The following is a 24601-nucleotide window of genomic DNA, read 5'->3' on the forward strand; positions in this document are numbered from 1 at the left end:
GAATGAACAGGAGGAGGGGCGATGAGGGTCGGGTTAGGCATAGAGTAGAAGTGCTTAAAAGTAGGCACAAGGAAGTTGTGCAGCGCATAAAGACGACAACGAAATGTGCCACAAGTGGAGGAGAGTAAGCAGCATCGTCGTCGTTCGTACCGCCACTGCCCGCCCTCTCTGGTAACCCCAAGCCCTAGAAGAATGGGGCAAAACGTGAAAAGCTGTTTAAAAGGAGAAAGAAGCCGGCTTGGCTTAGGCCTTCTGGCTTAAAGCAGAAACCCGCAGAATAGAGTCGTTGACGTTGGATTGGCTTTTCAAAAGCAATCATCATGCTCTGGTCGGGTCTGGTCTGTCTGACGGTCGGTCTGTCGGTCGGTCTCTTGGTCTCTTGGTCTCCTGGTCTCTGTGGCCTGGGTCGTCGCAGTCAGCTGCACTGGCTCAGAGAAAAACTATATTAATATATAGCCTGGGCCACTCGGCACTCCGCACTGTAAATGCAATCAAGCGTTAAATTTAAGTGCCAAATGTCGAACTTGTTGTTAGATGCCCGTGTGGCCAGATGCCGAGGCTAGTTTTGTTTATGTGCCGTTGGTTAGCAGCCTGGCAGGCAGGCAGGCAGCCAACAGCCAGCAGCAAGCAGCAGGTGAGAGAAGGTGTAATCTATTACTTTGGCAGGAAGTCGAACAGCAATGCGAGCAAGTGTCATAGTTAATGAAGTTTGGCAACATCGGTCAAAGTGCTTCAAATTGGAATCCCAATTGGAATTTCACTTGAAATTGTTAAAAACAATAGCTCTTGGCTATTAATGGAAATGGATTTTGGGGTTTCTGTTTGATTTTATGTGTAGTTTTGTAAACTATTCGGAGCGACTTGAATTGCGTCAGCTTTTCAAGTTTGTCAATGGCTTAAGCCAAACATTTCGAAAATGTGACTTTCCAAATGGGTTTAAACTCTTTGTTTAGGCATATGGAGATATGCAGAGGCTTATGTGAAGCTTGTTAGCATTGCATGAAATTGGAAGCTTATATAAACTTGGAACTAGCTTAAAATAATATATGTAATAGCTGAAATTTGGCAACAGTGTAGGAAATGTAATAGTAATAATATAATATGAGATTAATGTAGTACTATTTATAATTGTGTAGAGATGTTTACAGTTTGCCCTGAATTTTGGCAACAGATCATGAGTTTTAATGAGTCTAATTATACTGAAACTTAGAATGTAGAACATAATATAATATAATATTATAATAATCAGATCAATATGAGCTTTGGCAACAATGTATAGAACTTTAAGCAGATATTTATAGCTATGTATAGCCGTTAGTAAAATTTGGCAACAGGTTTCAATTCTGCTAATGAAAAATGACAACAATGCTTAACCCTTTCCGAAGAAATTGCATTGCTTAAATTTGAAATCATATTCAAGGAATTATGATAACAGTCAATGCCATTTAACAGAAGTTTGGCAACAATGCAGTCATTTAACATTTGTAAATGGAGCAATAAATGCTTGGCAACAACGCCTACGCATGTTGCGTGTTAATTATATCATAAAGCAAAGCCAGCTTATCATTCAACATAAAAATGTAAATGTTTATCAATAAAAAATGAGGCAAGGCATCGACTGAACGCCAGATTAATCAGTTTATAATTTATTTCGTGGAAATCGGAAACCATTTATGCACTTAAATACACAAGAAGATTAACCAATTAATCCTAGGCAAAGTTCTACGAATTTTTCTCACTGCATTGTGGCCAAGACAAACATAAAGAAACGCGGGCAGCAGCAGCAGGGGAATGGGAGAGAGAGATAGAGAGACGGGGAGGAGCAGCAGTAGAGAGGAGGGCCAAATGGGCAATGAAAAACGCTCGTTTCGGCCACAAAACACAAAATATTGGACACAGAGTTCGTAGAGTCCAGTCTTTTTGGCCTGTTGCACAGGCAGCAACAGTCGCAGCAGTCGCAGCAGAGGAAGATGAAGAAGAAGAGGCAGCAAGGCATGAGCCCGCAAAAGATGAGCGAACCAAACAGCTTGGGCTTACTTTAAACTACCTGCAACTGGTTTTAGAGCAGCAGCAGCATCGGCATCGGCAGGCAGGCAGACGCAGACGACAAGTCCGAGAACGGACCAAATGGACAGTAGGACAAACGAACAGACAGAGACGGAAAGAGAAAAGGAAAGAGAACGAGAGAGACTGAGCTGAGACTGTTAAGTAAACCTTTTGCCTGCATAAAAACTCGCTTCCTGCACGACTTGTGGCCTGCTCTTCTGGGCCTTAGCATTAGCCTTAGCCTAAGCCATGCAGCCTCCGGCTCTGGCTATGGCTCTGACTTTGACTCTGCTTCGCAAGGTGTCGTCGTTGTCGTCGTCGCCGTCGTCGTTGTCGTTATCTGTTGCCCAGCTCAGGCTAGCCATGGCTATAGCCATAGCCTGGATTGGCTTGGCTTGGCTTAACTTGTGTTCCTGTTATTTTCTATACCCTAGCAAATAGGAGAGTATAAAGAGAGTAGAACACTAAGAGTGGCTCATTTGATTGTTATTGTTATTGCAAGTTGGGTTAGAGTTGCGAACAGCAATTGGTAGTTCAATGTAGGTTAATAGAGATTGCTGAATTCGACTTGGTTTGCTTTAATAAATCTGCCAATCAATCAAAAGTTTGCAGCTTTATATTTATACAATATATATATATAACTAAAGAGAGAACTCTTTATGGTCTATCGTACCGAACAAGCAGCTATAGATCTTGAGATCTCATTGTTATAACTAGAGATCTCTTTTGGCTATAGATTTCTTGAAGCTGCAGATCTAATAGCTAAAGATCTTTTATACCTAGAGTTCCCTCTTGGCATTTACGAATTCCTCTGCTTACGTTGCGAGAGTATCAAACCTTCGGTTTTGCATTTAGAACATTGGTTTTTCATTTTTGTTTCGTTTTTACTTGTTTCTCTAGGCTTTCAGTCTTTTTGATCAGGCGCAAATCCTGCGCTAATCTCGAGTCCAATGGCCCTGCCCAGCTTCCAGCTTGCCGTGTTCGCTCAGGTCTCAGGTCTTAGGCCCGCATCGCTGACGCGCGATTCGTTGCGATTCGCTGGCATTAATCGTCGTGTCCCCGCTGTTGCCTGTTAAGTGATTCCTCACTGCCGCGCAGCCTCTTCTTCTGCCGCTCTCCTTGCCGCTCTTGCTCTTGTGCTGCTGCTGCACCACCGAAAAAAAGCAAACAAAACAAAACAAATGCAAAGGCAATGCAGGCGGCGCATTGACTACATTGAGAAGTACCGGGACACGTAGTTTTTATTTTTCCTCCACTATTCTCATCTCGCTTATTTTTTGGGTTTGTATACCCTGGCTTGATTGAAAATAGGTTATAGTGGATTTTTGATTAGTCTATGTGACGGGAAAAGGGGTTGATAATCAAATTTTGATTGGGATTAGGATGTATAGTGAAGCATCAAAGTTATGCCATATATTTTATAGTTAAGCAATTTGCAGTTTCTTGATTTTTGGTCTAGGCGGAGAGATTCCATTACATTCCATTCCATACATTAAGAAAATGAAATCAAGTCGTTCAGATATAATTATATACCCAATATCAGGGCAAACATTTATATTTAATTAAATATGATAAAGAAATGTTGAATAATAAATAAAAAATATGTATATAAAAGTAACACTTTTTTAAATGCAAAAAAAAAAAAAAAAAAAAACAAAAAAAAAAAAAAAAAAAAAAAATATTAATTAAATAACAAATACTTTTAAAAAAATATATAAAAAATATATAAATATTAATATAATATTAAATAAATATAAATATATATAAATTTTGTCGACTAGAGGGCATCTGTTAGTCGATCAGTCCTGCACTTCTTACAGCAGCCAGAACAGCTGCTCGGACCGTGGCTTTAGAGCTGAATGCTTGATGCTGGGCTCTGCTGCTGCTGCTGCTGGTGGTTGGTTGAACAACCTTCGACAGTTTTTAGATATTTTGTCTGTCACACACACTCACACACACATAAAGAGTGTGGATTGTGCAGACAGGCCCGCTTACAGGATATATGTCTGAGTTAGGGTAGAGTCCCGCATATGTTTATCGTCTGCTACCACATTTTCAGCTCTCGTTGGCATCCAACATTTCGTCTCGTCTCATGGACAACGTATTCGCTTCAATGGCCGTAGAAACTACCCCGTGTCCATCCCTATTGGGCTGTAATTTTCAAATGACAAAGTTTTCCCTTCTAGATTTTCCCTGTTTGACTTTGAAACTGTTTGAATAATTATACCGTTTTTCCGCTGCATTCAATTTCTCTCTCTCGCTCTCTGATTGAATTTCATGCTATTTCATTTTATTATCGGACATAAATTGGCTTTAGCCATTTTTCATATTTTTTAACCTTTTTATTTTTAACTTTTCCTGCGGCTTTTATGGGGTCGAGTGGTTGGCTTATAGTTTGGGGTTTTTAGTTTAAAATCCCTGCATAAATTTTGAGAATGTGTTCAAGTTAGAGTTTACATTGCTGTGAGCTCGAATGCATGTAAATTTTGGTGCTAGCTGAACTTTGGCAACAGCGCACGCCAGTTTATGCATGCAATTTTCATATAATTTTAGCTCTAACCACACATTTCCTAGTCAAATAGTTTTGTTAATTAACAACTTTTTCAATAACACGCCAAATATTTCAATTAAAATTATAACTTTATTATATATTTATGTAAATAGAATACTGATATAAAGTGAAATTTCGCAACAGCGCACTGTGAATGAAATTGTGTGTTTTGCTGGCACGCATTTCCCAAAAGAGCTGCTTCCACTGTTGCTCCTCCTCCGCCTCCTGCTAATCCCGCTTATTGTCTGTGAAGTGCGGCAACGTCGCTTAGCACAATTTTTATTTGAAATAAAGGAATACAACACGGCTCGACTCGACTCGGCGCGGCTCGGCTCGGCTCGGCTCTAGTGTAAATGCAATTTTAGCCATAAAAACAGCTCAAGTGCCGGGGCTTAGGTAGCAGCGAAATGCTAGCCGAAATAACAAAGTGCCAGTTTCATCCACGCTCCTTAACCGGCTGTACTCGCATGTCCTGGATAGCCTGGGTCTGGGTCTGGGCTTGTCCTTTAGCCCTTGTCTGTCGTGCCAAAACTATTTTCGCCTCGACTCTCTTTGTATTTTCTTTTTTCATTTTTACCAAACGTTTACCAAAGAATTACGCACGCAATTTTGTCTACAGCTTCATTGCGCCCACACGCACACACACACACACACACACACTCATACTCATACGTACACATTCACACACACTTGTACACGGACATGTGAGTCACTTGCTCCGGCCAGCTTAGTTCACTTGAATTACGTTCTACGGTTCAAGTGAAGCGCAAATGTATCTTTGAGGTTTATATTTTCTATCTCTGCTTTGCTTGCCAGCACTGTCTCCCTCTCTCTCGCTCTCTCTCTTTGTCTTGTTCTTTCTCTATCTCTCGCCTGCAGTTGCGGCTTTAGGTATCATGTAACAGTCACAGCAAACATTCTGTAACTAGGCGTCTATGTATGCAAGTGTTCTGGCGTATGTGTGTGTGTATCATGAAATAATTATACCCTGTACACGAATTTAAAAAAGAATATGTTCGTTTTTAAAGTCGTTAGTTTAAGAGTCAAACATTGAATTGTGTTGAGAATCGCAGAGGAGAGTCATAAATACTCAATGAAAAAATTTTCTTCCTTTCTGAGCAGAGAGTTAAATTAATATCTGTATATTGGAGGTCTAGCAACGATAAATTGAGAATCACAGAGAAGAGCCACAGTTATCAATTCCAATTATTTTCTCTCTTTACATACATATACTTAATTTTAAGAGGTAGCGGTACACAGCCAACATCAGCTCTATCTCTATAACGTTTACAGTGTATTCTGGCAATCAGTCAACTCGTTTCGTTTCGCTTCGACTCCCAAGTTGCTTGCTCTCTGGCGCTGCGTGTGCTCAAAATGAAAAATAATAGTCAACAAAGTGGCACCAACGAAAAAGCTTTAGCCCAGCGAGACCTCAGCTGCCCCATGCCGCAAGCCCCTGCTGCCTGCCCCGCCTCATGCCGCATGCCGCATGCCTCTGCGCTCGCCCACAACTTTGCCCCGCTTCGGCGCGCAGTGCCCTTAGTTTGTGTTCACCTACAGCAAAATGCATTTACACGCGCAGGTAGCTGTCTATGTGTATGTGAGTGTGCATGCGTGCGTGCGTGTGTGTATGTGTATATGTGTGTGCCAAATAAATCATCGTGTGTGTCGGACAACAGAACGAAACGACGAGCGATGAACCAAACTCCTCTTTGCCACAGAACGGATCGTAAAGTACATTGGAAAACTGAAATAGACAATTCGTAGAGTTGCACTGCACGATAGAGAAGGTGGAGCGGAGCGGCCAGGGGGGGGCGTGGCAAGCTGCAGTTAGACAGCTGGACAGTTGAACTGGCAGCCGGCGGGCAACTGCTTGAACCCAAACTTAATGAAGCCACTCGACGAACTACCAAGCCGGCTGGTAACAAGAAAACCCGAAAGAGAGAGGGTGAGAGGTGCCAAAGTGGAAGGGAGTGGGGTAGGAGGCAGGAGGCAGGCGTTAAGCTGCCTTCAGGGTGTGTGCACGTCCCTCTAGCCTCGGGCCAAGCCAGAAACTAATTAAGTTTTGCGTCAAACTATTTTCTCGACACCAAATAACTGGAAAAATGTTTGTGGAAATTTATGCACACATATGTGAGAGTGGCTGAGTGTGTGTGTGTGTATGTGTGTGTGTACGGAAATACATTTCTCTTAAATCATAAGCTTATGATTCGCTTGTCGCGCGACTTGAAGAGCATTTGATGCCACTGTTAAGCGGTTGTAACAGATTTTTATGAGACACAGTGAAAAGGAATGAAAAATTATATGAAAATGAGGAGCAAGAAAGAAAGGAGAAAACAGAGACAGCAAACAAGAGCAAGAGGAAGACAGAGAAAGTAAAAAGCGATCAGTGTAGAGAGAGAGATCAGATAATAGATAAGTTGATATGTTAAATGTTTACAGAGAGATTTGACTAACGTCTTTGACGTCTGATTATGAGCATGCATAATACATGATTTTATATGATAATATATGTGATTTTAAAAGCATCTATTATACTCACTTGCAATGAATACAGGGTATTATCCAGCTATCTTGTTTTGATTACAGTGATTAGGCATAAGCCACAAGCAACTTTGCTATTTGCTTATAAATCAGAGGCATGCACACATAGAGCTGGAAGGAAACTTGACTTTGCCGCAAAATTGTGGCAAGTTTAGCCAAGTGGCACATGAAACGTCTGTCAATCGAAATCGATTAACGTCCAGACAGAGCCAACAGACAATTGTTAATTAACACTGCCGCAGGCAGCAAAATCTGCACAAATTGTGGTTACAAATTGAGCCTCGCCGCAACTCTCCTCGCCCCTTGCCCATCCCTCCTCGTTGCAAGTTGCAAGCGGCAGTCAAGTACGAGCGCCGAAGAGGGTGGCAAATGTTGTCAAAACTAGGCACAACAACCGATGGCAGATAGGGCATTAGGGTATCTGCATGCAGAACACGGGCCAGGCCGCTGTCACTTTATAGAGGAACAGACAGACCGCCAGACAGACAGAGAGAGAAGAAGCAACAGCCCGCAGACATTTACAGCTGCAGCCACAGAGCTACAGATGAGGCAGAAGCTTGGCTCATTGCCGTTCATTTTTTGTTAACCCTCATTTAGCATAAACAGCAAGCAGAAGAGCTCAGCCAGACAATGGCAGCAGCAGCAGCTGCTGCTGTTGTTGCTGCTGCAGCAGCCACAACTTCAACTTCAACTTTTCGAACTCCAACTCCAACTCCGACTGGAGACACAACTCGTAGCCAGTATTAAACGCTCGCACGATTTTCTCGTTGCGGCTGACTGACTTGTGCCGTCGTGCCAGCGGCTCTTAAACAAAAACAAAAACAACAAAAACACCACAAATATAAAATAAAAACCGAAAAAAATTGATGCATTGTGCTAAATATAAGAGAGGCTGAATGGAGCCACCGTGCAGCTGTTGAAAGCCTTGGCGAATCCTGTCCCCAAGCAGCAGAAGCAGCAACAGCAGCGGGAGCAGAGGGAGCTGCGGCAAATGATGAAGCTGCAGCGCTTAATTAGCACGTCTCCCGCTCTGGCATTATTTTTTGGGTTAAAAATAGCTGTCTGTGCATAACTTTGGGGAAAAATCTTAAAGAAAAGGTGCGCAGCAGCAAGTGTGGCGAATGTTATATGTAAGCCGATAATTGTTATCGATAAATTGCATGAAAAATTCGATAATTAGGCTTAAGCTGAAAATGACTGAATATATTTTGAGTATAGAGAGTTGATAGTAAAAATAGTTAAGTAGTTATCATAAGTAAAACTGATTTAAATTATAGAATTTTTATGATTTTTAAATAAAATTTATAAAAATGAAATGAATATCTTTAATACACGTATTCTCATAATTCAATATAAACTAGATTTTGAAGTTTTGACAAACCCTTTTACCAATTCACTTAAATTTCTAATGAATTTTGGCAACAGTTCTTCCAATAGTGAAGTTCGGCAACAGCGCGTACTGGAAAGTATTTATGACTTATGAGCATCAAATTGACCACACTTGAGGCACTTCAATTCAATATAATTGAGAAGTTTGGCAACGCTGCTTGCCACGCTGCAAAGTCTGGCAACGCTGTTTTCGCAAAATTAGGCAACAGCTCGTTGTAATTCCAATTGAAACTTGCATTATGCCACATATAATTGTGAAGTGCGGCAACAGTGCTTGCCACACTTTGAAGTTTGGCAACAGTGAGTGCAGCGGCTGGCAGCAGAGACCCCAAAAACCTATTGTAATGCTTTATAGACTTAACCAATGCCCGCATCATCTGTGCGGAGCGAGTGCGCACTCTCAACTGAGTTGCTGCTGCTCTTAACATATTTTCTTAACCTCAATAATGCCACAATCAAATTCTGCCGCATTGCCGATTAAAATTCCAATACCTGGCCGCTCGCCAGTTGCGTTTTGTCTGTTGCGGCAGCAATTGTTGCAACTGCTGCTGCAGCACCCTGCTTGCCACCCAGCCTGCCGGGCCAGGCTGCTGCATCATTGCGCTTGCCGCACTAAACGCTTTTGACATTTCAATTAAAATTCTACAAAGTCTCGTCTATTGCGATGCGGTAATTGCAGTTGCGACTCCATGGCAACGTCATTGTTATACCCTGTAAAGTGGTGCACTACTGAAGAAAGTGCGAAATGCGTGGGGAGATTAGGAAGGAGAAGGCAGTGAAGGAAGTTATTTATTCTATATATAAAGCATACTTTGGGTTTTGATCTAATTTATAGCATTTTTAATCTATCTATATCTAATTATCTATATAAAGACAAAGATTCATTCGATTAATTTTTAAAATATATATATATTTACTATAATTGTAATGAGCGTTAGATTAATGGATTACGACCTTTCTGTTGGCAGATACATATATGTATTTTAATTGCTTTTAAATTCGCTTATACAATAATATATATAAATATAATATATAAATATAATATATAAATATATTTAAAAAAAAAAACATATTTCTTTGCACTTTTTCATCTAATTTGAACTCATAAGCCATTCTCATATTGAATTTAGTTTTTAGCTGCCTGCGGGGTATTTGCTAGTCGATCACAGCCCAACTGGCGCTACATATTGCTGAAATGTATTTTAAAATGGTTGAGCTGGCGCCACTTTCTGTCCATTTGCTAGGCCCATTTAAAGCGAGTTCTGCTGCTTACATTTTTCGCACTTGTCAACGGGCGAGACAGTGCGGAAGACAGGCACGAGAGATGGTTGGAGAAAGACAGGGAGTGAGTGAGAGCGAGAGAGTAGGGAGAGAGCATGAGCTAGATAATTAGACAGACGCGTTAATTGTGGCACTTTCAAATGCTAACGCACAGCCTGCTGAGGCAGTTTGAGTCATCAGGCAGCTGCCACGCCTCAAATGTGACATATAAAGATGCCAGCATGATATGCGCTTATGCAAATATACAAAAATATATATGCATATATACATATATATATATATGATTTCTGTTTATCTGTGTTTGCCTGCGCTGCTGCTTTTGCTAATGTCTTTTGACAAATGAGCAGCCGCAGCACGACGGCAACAGCTACAACTGCCACAGCTCCTAGATATAGTGTCCCCCTCCCTGGCTCCTACTTCCCGCTCTCACTCTCTCCTGCTGTTGCCATCTGCTTTGTTAGTTGTACTTATTTTGGTGTCGTTGCTCGCCGTTGTTGTTGTTGTCAGGCTGCTGTTGCATTTTAAGCCGCTGACATTTGTCTAGCCTGCAGCTATGGCTAAAGCTTTTGGCTTTGCTCTGATCTGGATTGGGCCACACCCAGCCAGCCAGCAGTCGTGGAGTGCTGTGCGGCACCTGCAACACGCCTTGTTGTTGTTGTTGTTGGTGTTGCTGCTTGACATGTGTGCATTCTTATTACATTTAAAAATAATTTCCATTTCCATCATTGCGTTTTTTTTTATTATTATTTATTTTCGTTTCCTTTTTTGCATTTTGAGTCAGCTTCTCATTGTCAGGTCTGTTCGTTATTGATGTATGATCTTGATTTCCGCACAAAATGTACAACGCATGTTTTATGACAAAAGATTGCTGCCTCGCCACGCCCCTGCCGCCGCTAGAGCGCCCCTGTAACTCCTGCTACGTTAATGCTTTCTGTTGTTGCTGCTGCTGCTGGCATTGGCGCCTCCATCAACTGCGTCAGTTGGAGATTTGCAATGTGAATGCGCTGCGATTGTTGTTGTTGTTGTTGCTGCTGGATGTGGGATGTGTGTGGGATGTGGGGGCGGCTGCAGCAGCTGCTGACTGTCGCTTTGTTGCCAATTTTCAATAAGCTTCAGCTGCGGCGCATTGTTGACAACAATTATTGTTGCCAAGAATTACTTGCAGTAGCTTTTTTTTCCAGCTTATTGTTACGAAAAAGTTTACATGAAAAGTCACACACACACACATACATGATGCCAAATGCCAGGGAAAATGTCAATGCGTATTGAAATGTGGCAACAATGTAGTGAAAGGCAGCTGAAGGGAGGGCGCTGTGGCAAGTGTAAAGTAGCAAAAGTTTCTGTTAGCGAGGCTAGTGCGGATTGGTTATTGAGAACTGGAGAGGATATATTACAAATAATTATATTGAATTTGTTTTTATATTATGGAAATAAATTTCTTTACAATTTATTAACAATGGAGGGAGAACTTCATGTACGGGCTGAAGAACTAGAAGAAGAATTATATACAATATTATATTCTCTTATTATATAGACAAAAAATTCTTTATAATTCATTAGCAATAGGGACAGTACTATATTGTATTCTATTTAAAAAAATGGGGCAAAATTCTTCTTAGTAATTTTCAAAAATAAAACAATTGCTACATATAATTATATTGAATGAATTCTCTTGTTTTGTATAAACATTTCTTTATAATTTATAAACGATATTTGAAGGCTTCATATATTTAGGTATTAAGTTATGACTAGGATTTTATATACTCTTTATTCAGAATTGTATGAAGAGTATATCAAATCCTCTTAATATACTCTTACAATGTATACAAATATTATGTAAGCGGTATATAAAGATTAACATTTAGACATAGAATTCTTCAATTATGTTGCACTCACTTATCACTCGATCAGGGAAATTTGTAAATTGAGGATAAGAAATCAATAAAAAAACCTATTTCATCAGTTTACTTAATGCTGCTAATCCAATTGTAATGCCCCTTGTCAACTCAAATCAATCTCTCTCTTAATCCAAGTCTATATATCACTCAATAGCTGATCTCTGAAGTAAACTACCATTGAAACTCCAGCTCCCTAAATCAACTGCCCAATCAATTGTGTTTTCTTCTCTCTTCTTCTTCTTCCTTTTCTGCGTACTCCAATTAGCTGTGGGTTGTTTAACATTCAGTCGAACGATAAGAATTGAGCACAGACTGTGGCAGGCAGGTGCAAAAACAACTATTTTGCGCACAGGTAACAGATCCTGCAAGAGAAACCTTAAGATTTGGCAGAATTGTGAGTGTGTATTATAAGGGAGAGTATACTCAAATTACCGACAGTAGGCAGTAATAGGGGTTGCTCAACGATCGTGAACAGGATATGGGCACAGCTCAAGTACCTGTGTCCTTGTGCGACAGGACACTTGAGAGCAGCTGCACGCAGCCTGTGAGCGGCTTCGCTCTCTTTGTGGTGCGCTTATTGATTTTTCTCACATGTCACAAATCGATTAGGGTCTATCGAAATCTCTCGTTCTTTCTCTCTGTTTCTCTCTTTTGCCTGCATTTGCTCTTCCCTCTTGTGGGAGCACTGGAGGTATGCCTGTCTGAAGATCTGGGATCTGGAATCGGGCAACGGCAGATGGTCGCAGATAATAGCGACTACGACACAAGTGGGCCGTTGACCCTGAGGGGTAGCAGTCGCTACAGTAACAACAACAACAACAACAACAACGAAAAGCGAAAAAGGATGAGCATGCATGTTAATATTGACGCAAGGTGGAGCTTGGAGCTTGGAGCTGCCTCTGCTCAGCTGCCTTTGCAGTTCGGGTAGCCAATTTATTAACGAATTTTTCAACGAACCGGGCAGACGACCGAGCAACAATGTTGTTGTTGTTGTTGTTGCTGCTGCTGGCACGCATGCGCAGCAACGACGCAACGTTCATTGCACCCAAAACAAAAAAAAAAACTCTAAAAAATACAACAAAAATATATAAAAAAGAACAAAAAGAAGAATGAAATTTTCGTTGGGGTTTTATTGTTGTTGTTGTTGTTGTTGTTGTTGTTGTTGTGTTTTTACGACAACGACTGAGAACCGGATGGTCTGGCAGTCCGCATTGCTTGTGGAGAATGAGAGAAGTGAAGGTATGGAGGCTTGGGGCATCTGGCTGGCGCTGAGTGGTGCTGGGGAGAGGAGGTCAGGTACAGGGAGCTATGGTCAAGGGGGGAGGCGATCGGGGTCGTCAGACGCTGACCGTTGCGGCTTATGGCCATTGCGAGGCGTTCGTTGTGCACATTTTGTTGCCTGTTGTTGTTGTTGTAGCTGTTGCCTTGCGGGAGCTCTCCAACCTATCCCAAGTTGAGTTTTGACACGCATCAGCCCAGGCATTGGCTCGCACTGGAGTGTGCGGCAGGCGCAGTTTAAATATTTTTAATTGAACTTTTGCCTCCAGACATGCACAAAGAGACAAAGAACAGCAACAGCAACAACAACAACTACGTGCCTTAACTTTGTTTGTCGAAAACCGCAATAGGGAGTGCAAGTGCTGTGGCTTTGCTCTTGTGGTTATTGATTAGATATATATCAGAAGAAAAACACGGCAAAAACTATTTATATACAACAAAAAAACTGACTTCTTAATGATATATACAATAAATTTGCTTGTTAGATGATTCGCATTTGAGCAGAGCTGAGCTTGAGCCGAGTTGAGCTAATTACGCTTAGGGCTTTAATGAGCTGGTCAATGAGCTCATGACTAATTATAGCTGCTGAATGGTGCAATTGAATCAACTGTTAAAAAATAATTTGATATGCTTTATATAGTATATATGTAGTTGATGTGATTTATTTAGTATATATAGCTCAAAAATCATTTGGAAATGTAGTAGAAATTAACTGAAAACTAAGCTATAAAAGAATTGTCAAAGTAGATTGGAAATGCTTTGAGTAAATATTTTTGAATATTAATGAATGAAAAGTTTAAGCATTTTTAATATATTAGCCTTCAGCTTTGGATATTAAATAAAATAGCATAAAAATTTAGAGTAGTATGAATAGTAATTGTATGGAATTATTTATTTGCAGTATTAATATATGTTGAAAAAAAAAAGTAGAATAGAGCAATTTGAATTTGGCATAAAATCTTTTGATAAATAGTGCTTCTAAAAACATTTTAGCTTCTATAAATACATATTAATATATAATATAAATTATATATAGATTATAGATAACATGATATACGTTCAAGCGAAAATCATTTTGCAAGTAATGGAAAGCTTAACGAGGCACAGAAATAATGGAATATAATCAGAGACCCATTTAAGTTTTCAAAACTTTTCATAATTATAATAAAGTTTTCGCTTGAAAATGCTGCAGTATCCGACTTAAAGCCTCCATGCTTCTTCTTCTTATTTTTATTTATTAATAACTTTCTTCTTCTTTGTCTTGCAGGTAAGTTTGATTGATGCCTTGTTTCCTTAGAGGGTGACGTAAGTAAAGTGAACAAAACACCCACAAACGAAACGCAAATGGGTAATTTAGAGTAGGTCGAGAACGACTTATATATTTCTGATTAATAGTTACTTTTAGTTAAGGGTTCTTTGAAGGCAGGTGGGCAAGGGGAAGGCGGGGCAACGGTTGGGTGTTCAATTAAGCAGCGCCTCGAGCCCGCATATGCGGCAAGTCTAAGTTTCCAAAATGAGTAATAGCAGTTAGATGAGGGGGAGTTGGGGGCGGGGAGCAGGGCGCAGCATTCTAATCAATGGCTGTGACACAGCTTGGCACATAAAATGCAGTCGAAAAACATCAACAACAAGAAAATGCATTAAATTTTCAATAAAAATGCATCATAAAATAAATGTAGAAAATACATAACACACAAAAAAATGCACAGAGAAACAGATTAGACAGAGAGGCAGAGAGAGGGAGCTAGAGATAGAGAGTGAGCGGGTCGTAGCGTCGGATAAGAGTGAAACGTGTGGATAGCTGGAACATCTTTTTATGATGGCAGAGCAAAGTGTCGACAAAGTGCTTTGGCTCATGGCTATTGAAGCAACGCGGGGCACGAAAAGTTCCAAGGGTCAAAATGCAGCAGCAGCAGCAGCAGCCACACGCATCAAATTGACACGCACATGTGAAATGTGAGAGTGTGCGTGTGTGTGTGTGTGTGGGCAAAGAACATGGGGTTAGGGGTTGGCCAAGTGAATGCCAACATATGTACACACACACACACACACACACACACACACACTAACAGACATCTACCCATACACACTCACAGATAGAGAGACGACTAATAATGCCATGGAGTAGTTGGTCGCTGGAATGCATGTAGAAGTGCAGTAAAAATAGCAAACAATGCGAGTCATCGGGAAATCAATAAAGAAAGTAATTTGAAACGTGGCAAGCAGCGCGATGTGGCCAGTTGAAGAAGAAGAAGAAGAAGAAGCAGCAGTGGCAGCGGCAACTTATAGAAACGAGCTCCAGTGGGCAACGCTCTCAGCATTTTGTCCAGTTCATGTCCAGGCCAAAAGGCAATTTATCTAATGGTAATATTGTATGGGCCATAAAACAATATTGGCCAAAGGCGAGGCGAATCCATGAGCGAGCGCGAGAGGGGCGTGGCAAGGGTAACTATTTTTAGGCGAGCCAGCAGGCTATAGCTATCGTTCTCGCTCTCGCTCTCGCTCTCGCTCTGAGCGCCTGTTGGTGCGACCGTTATGTAGGCTTTAGCAGTTCTAGACTTAGCCATTGCCCACATGTTTGGCCTTAATTAATGTGCATAAAATGTTGCAATAAAAATTAACAAAGTACAGAGAGGGAGAGACTTATACACGCATAGAACTATTTATTAGATATGTTGAAGGATAGATGTTATAGCGAGGGAGATAGATAGATCTCTGAATATATATATATAGATCTATAAATCTTAGATGTATATTTAGACAGTAAATAGATCAAACAAAGAAGCAGATGAAGTGAATGTGGAATAGACAAACATGCAGAGGACAAATGATAGATCTATTGATATTGCTACAAACAGGCTGAGATGAACAGGCTGACGGATAAACATATTAACACATTGATTTATAGATGCAGTTTTTCTATATACATACTTATATAAGATATTTAGAGGTGGATATGTATTGAAGTTGAAATCGATATACAGTAGAATCCGGTTATAGCGACTACGCTTATAGCGTCCGTACGGTCCTAAGTCAAACTTATATGAGCAATCTTGAATGGCCATAGAGCTGAAGGGATCGTCGTTATATCCGGATTATACTGTATGCATACATATATGTAGATATACATATAGACAAATTCCAATCTCTTTTCATTTTCGCTTTAAATTTACTTCAGCAACATCTTCACAAGTTGCTCAATCTCAACTTTGACTTTGTTTTCCGTGCGACAACATTTTCGAATCTGATGAAAACTATTTGTTTTTCCTCGATTTTCACACACATATACACACACACACACAGCCATAGCTTACCATTTGATTATCGGATTAACATTAATTCGCTTTCAGCTTCACTGACGGCGTTGACAGCGTCATGTGTGAAAGCGGAGGCAGCATTTTCCTCAATGCTAAAGATTTTCTCGATGTTTGTTATTTGTCTTTTGCTTTGCGCTTCATTGCTGCACATGCTGTTCGTGTCGTTGTCATAGTTTTTCCAGTTTCTTTGGCTATTTGCTAAATTTAAATGGATCTGCCCTCCTCTCTCTCTCCCTTTCTCTCTCATCATTGATTTGTCAGCACCTTAAGAAGGCACGCACGGCCAATAGAACGTGATTATCTTCGTGGATAGATCATTATGATCAATGTTGTCGCCGGCTTTGATGACTTTTCTCTGCTATTCCCGCCAGGCACTTGGCTTGCCCATATTTATCCAGCTGTTAATTTTCAATTTTCGAATCAAATTTTAACTATTCCTATAGATATATAAATAAATAAATATGCGACCATATGTGCATAGATCTCCGATCTGCCTGCTCTTAGTTTATTGACCTTCACGATGAAATCTGTGTGGAGCTGTAGGGGTACACCATGAACTCTCTCTCTCTCTCCCTCTCCCTCTCGCACTCTCACTGCTTTCTCTGCCTCCTTTTCTCTCTCGCGCTGTTGTGTAAACAAAAGATTTTGTCTCGCTTCGGTTAAATGAAATTTGTTTTTAGCTGCCGTTTCGTTTCCTTTCCGATAAACATCTCGGGGAAAATTCTGTGTAAAATTGATCAATTGATTTTGTTGTTCAACATTTTTGTCATTATCCCTGGAAAGGGCAACGGCACAAAGGCAAAGGTAAAGGCAACGGGAAAAGCAAAGGCAAAATCAAAAGCAAAAGCAAACAAAATCTCTGTGTTTCTCTTATTGCCCTCCTGCTGTGTTTTACCTGCCGTGCGCTAAATTTTTAACATTTTCTCTGGCCTCCTTTGTACATATATAAATTGTAACTTCGTTGTGGCTGCAGCGGTAGAATTCTTTAAAATTGTTGTGGGCGCTTGAGGGGCGTGGCAGCATGGTATGCCAGGCATGCCGTCCCACAGCGCTCTTGAGCGTTTTTTTCTTCCACCCAATTTGCACAGCGTTCTCTTTGGGAGTTAACGTTTGTTTGATATACCCATGGAAAAGGAGAGTGCAGGGTATTATGTTACTGTTACAAATGTAGCTAGCAGACAGTTGTAGGTGTGGCATTGCAGTGAAAGTATATGTAAGGTGGCTAGGGATTAACGATACTGTTGATTTAGCCATTTCAGTCTAAATAAATTCGTAATATTCTGATTTTTACTTTGGTTTTGAAAGCATTGCTCGAAGTTTCTAGGAGATAGAGCGGTTAAATTTGGTATATAGATTGTAGGTATAAGTATTGGAACTAGGAACATATTCTTTATTGCATATCTATCCACTCATATATCATAATATGGTTACTATTTTAATCTTTACCTCAATTCTTTATGATATCTTCCAGTTGTGCATTCCTTCGCCTAGAGCACTCACTCGCGCTGCTTTTTATTGTTTTTGTGTATTTCAATTCTGCACTTTTTCTCACTTCAACTTGCATTTTGTTTTCCGTTCATTCTCTGGAGAACTTTTGACTCGGCAACTTTTTTGGCCTGCCAGCGCGCATTTCAATCAAAAATGTATATAGTATTTACTGTATATATGTATATATATATTATATATATATCTGACCTGGCCTCGTTACACACACATACACACACGCACGTACACAGAGGCACAGATAACTTTTGGGCGTATAGGCGTGGCAGTTGCGGCTATTGTTTTGCAGCTGCCTTTTGCGACCGGGCAACAAAAACTCATCTTGAAAACTCATTAAACAAAGTACACACTTCAACGCCAAACGCCAAAGTCACTGTTGATGGCCTGCTCTCTCTCTCTCTCTCTCTGGCACCTGTCTCACTCATACACTCTATACTTATTACTGTTATAATGCCAGAAAGTTTGAGCTCTTGACTTGGCTTTGTTTTGTTTTCACACCAGTTTTCTTTTCTGCTTTTTTTTTCTCTTCCTGCTGCTGCTGCTGCTTGTTTTGTTTATGCTCTAGCAAATATGTTTGAAATGAAATTTGCATAACTAAAAGTGCTTAACAAAGCACACATGCACACATATACATGCACATGCTAACATGCACACTAAGCTGCACTTGCGCGGCTTTAATTCTGTATCAAAAAAAGTGTAGCACGCTTTTCAGCGCCGGCGGGCAAGCGAGCGAGCTGCAGCTTCTTTGTTGCATGTGTTGGTTGTTTGTGCTTGTTCACTTAAGGTGATACCCTGTAGGTGCTGGCATACACAAAACTTTTCCACATAACTCACACATGCTGCCTGCGAGCCGCGCCCACTGTTGCTGCTGCTGCTGCTGCGGCTGCAGTCCGTTGTAGCTGGGCTTGCCTGTACCATTTCTCAATTACCTTTTGGCGAACTCCTAGCAATGCTTCTCTAACATTAAAGCAAATCGAAAAACTTTTGCCTCGCATTGTTGTTGCTCGCCACGCTCGGTCTTCGAATGGCGCCCTCGTTCTCTGTAATTGCCACGCCCACTGGCACTGGTATTTTCTATCGCCTGTCGCTGATATAAAAAAAATTATGCACATAAATTCAAGCGTTGCTTTTCCGTGCCCGTATATTTCCTATTTTTCAGTTTTTCCCTATGCTTTTCTCTTATATTTTTGAGGTTTTTCCTTAGTTTTTCTTTTGTTTTTCCCTGCTCTGTTTTGCTTACTCATTGCTTGGCATTTGCAACGCCTTCGTTGGCTCAGTCATGTTTTGTTCATCAACCTTCTATATATGTATGTGTGTGATATATATATATAAATTTCATAACTTTTTGTATGCTAAAAAATTTGCTAAAATAATTTACCTCCGCTTTATAAAGCATTCTAAGCACATATCGGGCTTGGCTCTATGTTCATTATTAAGTTTTGTAAAATGGAAAATTATAATTTGTTTCTGACTGAGTGCAATATGAAAAAAGTATTGAAAAACATATATGTAGAGCATATAGAAAACATATATTTACGGTACATATATGTATATACTATATGTTTTCTATGCATGCAAATTATGTAGAAATGTTTTGCAAATTGTGGGCTGATTACTTTGCTCATGTGTGGGGAAAATGCTGTGGCTTTTGTGCGGGAAAAACTGTGGAAACTTTAACTTTTAATTGGATTCGTGATGTTGTTGCTTCTTCTTTTTTTTTTCCTTGCAAAAAAATTTGTGTGGTTAATCAGAAAAGTGCTTGAATAATTTATTAAATACAATAAATATAGTAAAGCAGTTTGGGCATTTCGACTAAATAAATACCTGAGTTTGTGTTGATTTGGGAATATTATTTCATATAAGTTATGAAATAAGGCTTAAAGTGAGGGGCATAGAGACAAAGGACAATGGAGAGAAAGAGAGAGAGAGAGAGAGAGAGAGAGAGAACGAGATCAGACAAAGGACATTGAGAGAGAATAGTCAAAGGAGAAAGAGAGAGAACAAACGCAGCAGAGAGAGAAAGAGAAAGAGAGAGAGAGAGAGAGAGAGTGAACAGAGTATGTAGAAAGAGATAGAGAGAGATAAAAAAGAGAAAGGGAGACAGATGAACTATTTGTCTCAGTCAGTTCATCTGTCTCCCTTTCTCTTTTTTATCTCTCTCCATCTCTTTCTACATACTCTGTTCACTCTCTCTCTCTTTCTCTTTCTCTTTCTACTTTCTCTCTCTGTAGCAAAATGACAGATAAGGGTTAGAAAAGGTAGTTAAAGGAACGGAGTGAAACAGATTGATAGCGTACAGCGAAGGAGAGAAAGTTCGATAGAGAGAGAAGAAGAGAAAGACAAAGAGAAAAAGAAACGGTGACGAAGGGAGAAACACTTAAAAAGAGGGAACATGAGAATGAGATTGAGAGGAATAGAGAAGAAGAACTCTTAAATTAGAAAACCAAATTAGTATTTTGATTGACGGTTGATTTATAAACTTTAAAGTTCTATCTGTGCCGAAATAACAGTAGTTTAGCAACAGACTTTTATGAATCTAGCTCGTATGCTCTAAAAGATTTAGCCTTCTGCAATAGTCAAACATTCATTTTATACATTCTTAGGCAAACTTTTATTAAGAATAAGATTGATGAATGCTTTTGCTTGTGTGAATTTAATTTAATAAAAGCTCGTTATATCACATTTCCTATGTCAAAGGAGCCACAGATAAGCTTCTGTAATTATAGTTACTGCTTAGAGCTTACTTAACTTTTATTATATAAATTATATGTAAAATTTATGTAGCATAGCTGCCCAGACTTTATCTGTATTTTTATATTTATCAAAATATTTCAAATCTGAAATCTTGTGTTTTTGTTGTTGTTGGCAAATGCTTGTAAAACTTTAGAAAGCACTGCAATGGTTGGGATGCTGGCCCCCACTTGGCCCCTGCCCCCAGAGTCCGCCCCCTGTTGGCAAGTTGATTAAGATCATAATCGTTAAAATTACTTGAGCGCAACTATTTTACGAGCAAATTACTATTTTTATTACTTATGCAGAGCGAGTCGCCAAGTTCGGTGTGCCTTGTGCGAAATTATGTGTGTTTATGTATGCAGCTGTATGTGTGTGTGTGTGTGTGCGTGTGTGTGTAAGTGTGTGTGCGTGTAGCCCTTTGGTCAGGTCTTAAACCCACTCACAGTCACTTCACTCTGTCTGTCGCTCCCTCTCTCTCCCTCTCCCTCTCTCTCTCCCTGCTGCTGCTTATTGTGTTGTAACTTTTATGGCTCCACATTGCAGTCGTCGTCGTCGTCTTCGTTGCTCTTGTTGCTAAAATTTATGCCGCTCGAGTAGTTGCTAGATTACGCAGCCAAGATGGGGCATGATGTGGGCGTTTGCTTAAAGTTCGCCAAAGGTAAAGGGGGGTAATATGGGGCGTGGCAGCTTCCGGGTGCCTGACTTTAGCCGAGATTCCCGTCCAGGCCCACGGCTGCCAGCTGCTGCTGCTGCTGCTGGTTTGTTTCATTTTAAACGACATTTTACGTTGCAAACCAAAAAACGAAACGAAAATATGCAAAACGCAGGCAAAAGTTTCATTTTTTTTCCAACATGGGCAGACGATTATTTAACTTTTTTCGTATTTTGTTTTATTTCACTTTTTGTTTGTGTTTAATTTCGTGTGGCAGCAGATAAACGAGACGGAAAACCGAACTGACAAAAGCAAAAGAAATACATAAAAATATTTAAAAAATATGTGAAAATTGTAAAAAAAATTGTATACAAATGAAAATTATATATAAATATTTTAGATATTTATTATATCGTAAATTTGGTTTCTTTTGTTTATTTTACATATTTATTTCACATTAAATTTTAGCTTCATGTTGCATGCACCACATTTTGCATAGCTGCCCCAAAGTGTTGTGCCATAAAGCGCTTAAAACTAGGCAACAGAATTTTAGTTTCTGTTACGTTCAGCCACACAATAACAACAACACTCACACCTACATACACGTGTCGTATGCGTAACGTAAAATTAGCCAACACAGCAGAAGGGAAAATGCCAAAAAAAGACACCCAAAAAAAAAAAAAAAAAAAAAAAAAAAAAAACAAAACAAAAACAAAAACGAAACGAAACGCACGTGGAGCAAACTGTGGACAGACGCGGGGTGTGTGTAAGGGCAGGGGGCGTGGCATTGGTCTGGGGGTCGCGCAAAGGACAAACAGCAGGCGGCAGAGGGTTGAGGCTTAAGCGGGGCGCAGAGCAGAGCAGAGCCGAGCATGACGATGGGAAATTGGCTGTAAGGACGGCGCCAACGGCGCGTGCACACACAACTAGAGCCGGGCAGGGCCAAAGGGGAAACGAAACTGAGACGTAGGTAAAAATGTGTCTGTGTGTGTGTGCGGGAGAAGAAAAGGCAAGGAGCTGGGCCAGAGGAAGCCAGGGCATGTTCGAAATTTAACCGCTTATAACACCCTCGCTTCGCACACACACACAGAGGCGCACACACACGCGCGCACACATACTTTTGCACCCTTCGCAGCAGCTGAGTAGATTTTCATGTTTCTGTGTGTATGTGTGTGTTAGGAAAAGTTGTGCGTGTGTGCGTGTGCCCCTGGACGCAGCAAATGCCCGGGCACACGGGCCCCACAGACAAAAGCCAAGGCAGCCTCAGTCTCCAGCTTCAGCTTCACTTCAAAGCTGTTTTCCCTCTGCCCAAAACCATTTGCCAAGTTACAGCGATTTTCCTGCTTCGATTTTCCGTCAGCATTCAGCATTCACTGTGGCGATTTGTTATTGTATTATTTTAGCTATTGTACGTGTTTTGTGGCGCATTCTCGCATTGCTTTTCTCTATCTCTCTCCCTCACTCTCTCTTTCTCTTTTATCTGCCTGACTATTTGTGTTTGTATTTATGTATTTGCTTGATGAATTTTTAGCTGCCAGCCTCTAGCTGAATAGTGTGAGTGAAAGAGAGAGAGAGCGAATAATATTTATTATATTTTTAGTTGTATTTTCTTCTTTGGCTCGATAGAAAATATTATTCGATTTGCTATCCAAATTTTAATGGCCTTGGCCAGCTTGAGCGAAAATCGAATTAAATCAAATATAAGATTATCGCTGTCTCGCTGTCTTACCAAATTGAAAGTAGGCTGAGCAAAACGTGGCCAAAAGCAGATAGTGCAATATATATTTATATAATTTATGAAATTCCTACCAAATAAATTAAAACCATAAATATTACCAAATCAATTCAAGTAAGCTAAATAAAAAAGTTATACATTTAATTGCAAATATTTATAGCTCATGGAATTTTTATTAAATTGAAAGAATGCAAATGAAATAATTGAAAACAAAATGCGGAACAAATAATATTAACAAGAATATATAAACGAATCATAGAAAATTAATAAAAAATCATTACAAATCAACTAGATGAAAGGATTATAGGTAAAAAATTATGGAATATTAAATTGATAAAATGAAAATGAAATAACGAAAAATAAAATTACTCCGAAAAAAAAGTAATAAAAGTAAAATGAAATAAAGTAAATACAAAGCACTTTTAAATGCGAAATAAATAAATTCATGAAAAATAAAATTGGCAAAAATTGAAATAAATAAATAAAGCTATAATCATGAAAATTCAAATGAAAAATTGTTGTTAAAATGAAATAAAAAAAAAAAAAATAAAAATTTAAATAATATTCATAAAAACAATAACTAAAGAAACTAAAAAAATGATATCAAATTAATAAATAATGTGCAAAACAATGTAAGAAAACATAGCTTGTAAATAACTGCTAACCTAATATTCTATCATGATTAATTTCTCTCGCTCTGAGCAGGAACCTTCGGTTCTTTTCGTTTTGAACTTCGGTTGAGTGGCTGGAGTTGAACTATTCGTGTGATTCTCTTTAAACGAATATCATTTAGTGAGAGATTCGATTAACGTTCGCACAATGGGAGACTCAGTGAGCTCAACTCAACTCAATGCAAACGTTCGTCACATTCACACTCATAGACTTCATGAAACTCAAATTGGGAGAAAAAAGGTTTCCGAACGATCGCGAACGATTTCGTTAAAGAACCGACGCAATCGGTTGCTCTCTGAGTTTTTATTTTAGAGTGTGAGTAGGAGACACTTATTCGACGAAACTGAAAAACGGTTTGCAGTTATTTCCAAAACATATTTTTGTAAGAATTAGTTTTTCTACTTTGGACAACTCGACTGATCATAAATATATAATATATAGAAAAACATATATGCATGAATAAAACTATTTGTACAAAGTTTAACTTCAGTTGTATATACTGTATATTAATAATATTAATAATATATGTGTATTATATCTTTATAATTGTTAACATTTGTCCTCTATAATATAAATGCACTTAGTATATACTCACGTCAGTCTTTAATAACCATAATTATATAAACAAGTTCAATTAGTTTATAATTATTCAACTCGGCGTTTAATCAACTTGTCAGCTTTCTATGAACAAACTTGGCTCAAGTGCATTCAACTACGATCTCTCGCATTATTTAGTATCAATTTGCAATCTCTCTCATGTGTGTTTTTCAACTTTAAGCAGCCTTGACAGTTGTGTTTGCGAGCCTAACTAACTCCCAGCCGCAAAGCCACAGTCCATCCACATCTAACACAAAAAAAAATAAAAAAAAAATTGCAATCTAAAAAATTGTGCAAGTTTTTCAACCAACTGTGATAGCTGCTGTAAATGCAGCTAGAAGCTCATAAAGCAGTCGCTGTTCAAATAAAAATCAGCAGTTTGTCAGTCAGTCCGTCAGTTAGTTT

The 24601-nt window shown here is 39.5% G+C and overlaps 1 protein-coding gene and 1 long non-coding RNA gene across 3 annotated transcripts in view; one reads left to right on the forward strand and one right to left on the reverse strand.

Annotated features, from left to right (window-relative positions):
* LOC6582089 (serine/threonine-protein kinase NLK) overlaps positions 1-24601 on the forward strand; it is an 86818-nt gene that overhangs the window by 1698 nt on the left and 60519 nt on the right. The gene's annotated exons all lie outside the window — the stretch shown is intronic.
* On the reverse strand, positions 15873-21391 carry LOC122757623. The gene is made up of 2 exons (XR_006357720.1): positions 20984-21391; positions 15873-17027 (listed from the first exon to the last, which is right to left on the reverse strand). It is a non-coding gene; the product is annotated as an uncharacterized LOC122757623 (long non-coding RNA).

Source organism: Drosophila mojavensis, unplaced genomic scaffold (assembly GCF_018153725.1).
Source record: "Drosophila mojavensis isolate 15081-1352.22 unplaced genomic scaffold, ASM1815372v1 contig_74, whole genome shotgun sequence".
Lineage (NCBI taxonomy): Eukaryota > Metazoa > Arthropoda > Insecta > Diptera > Drosophilidae > Drosophila > Drosophila mojavensis.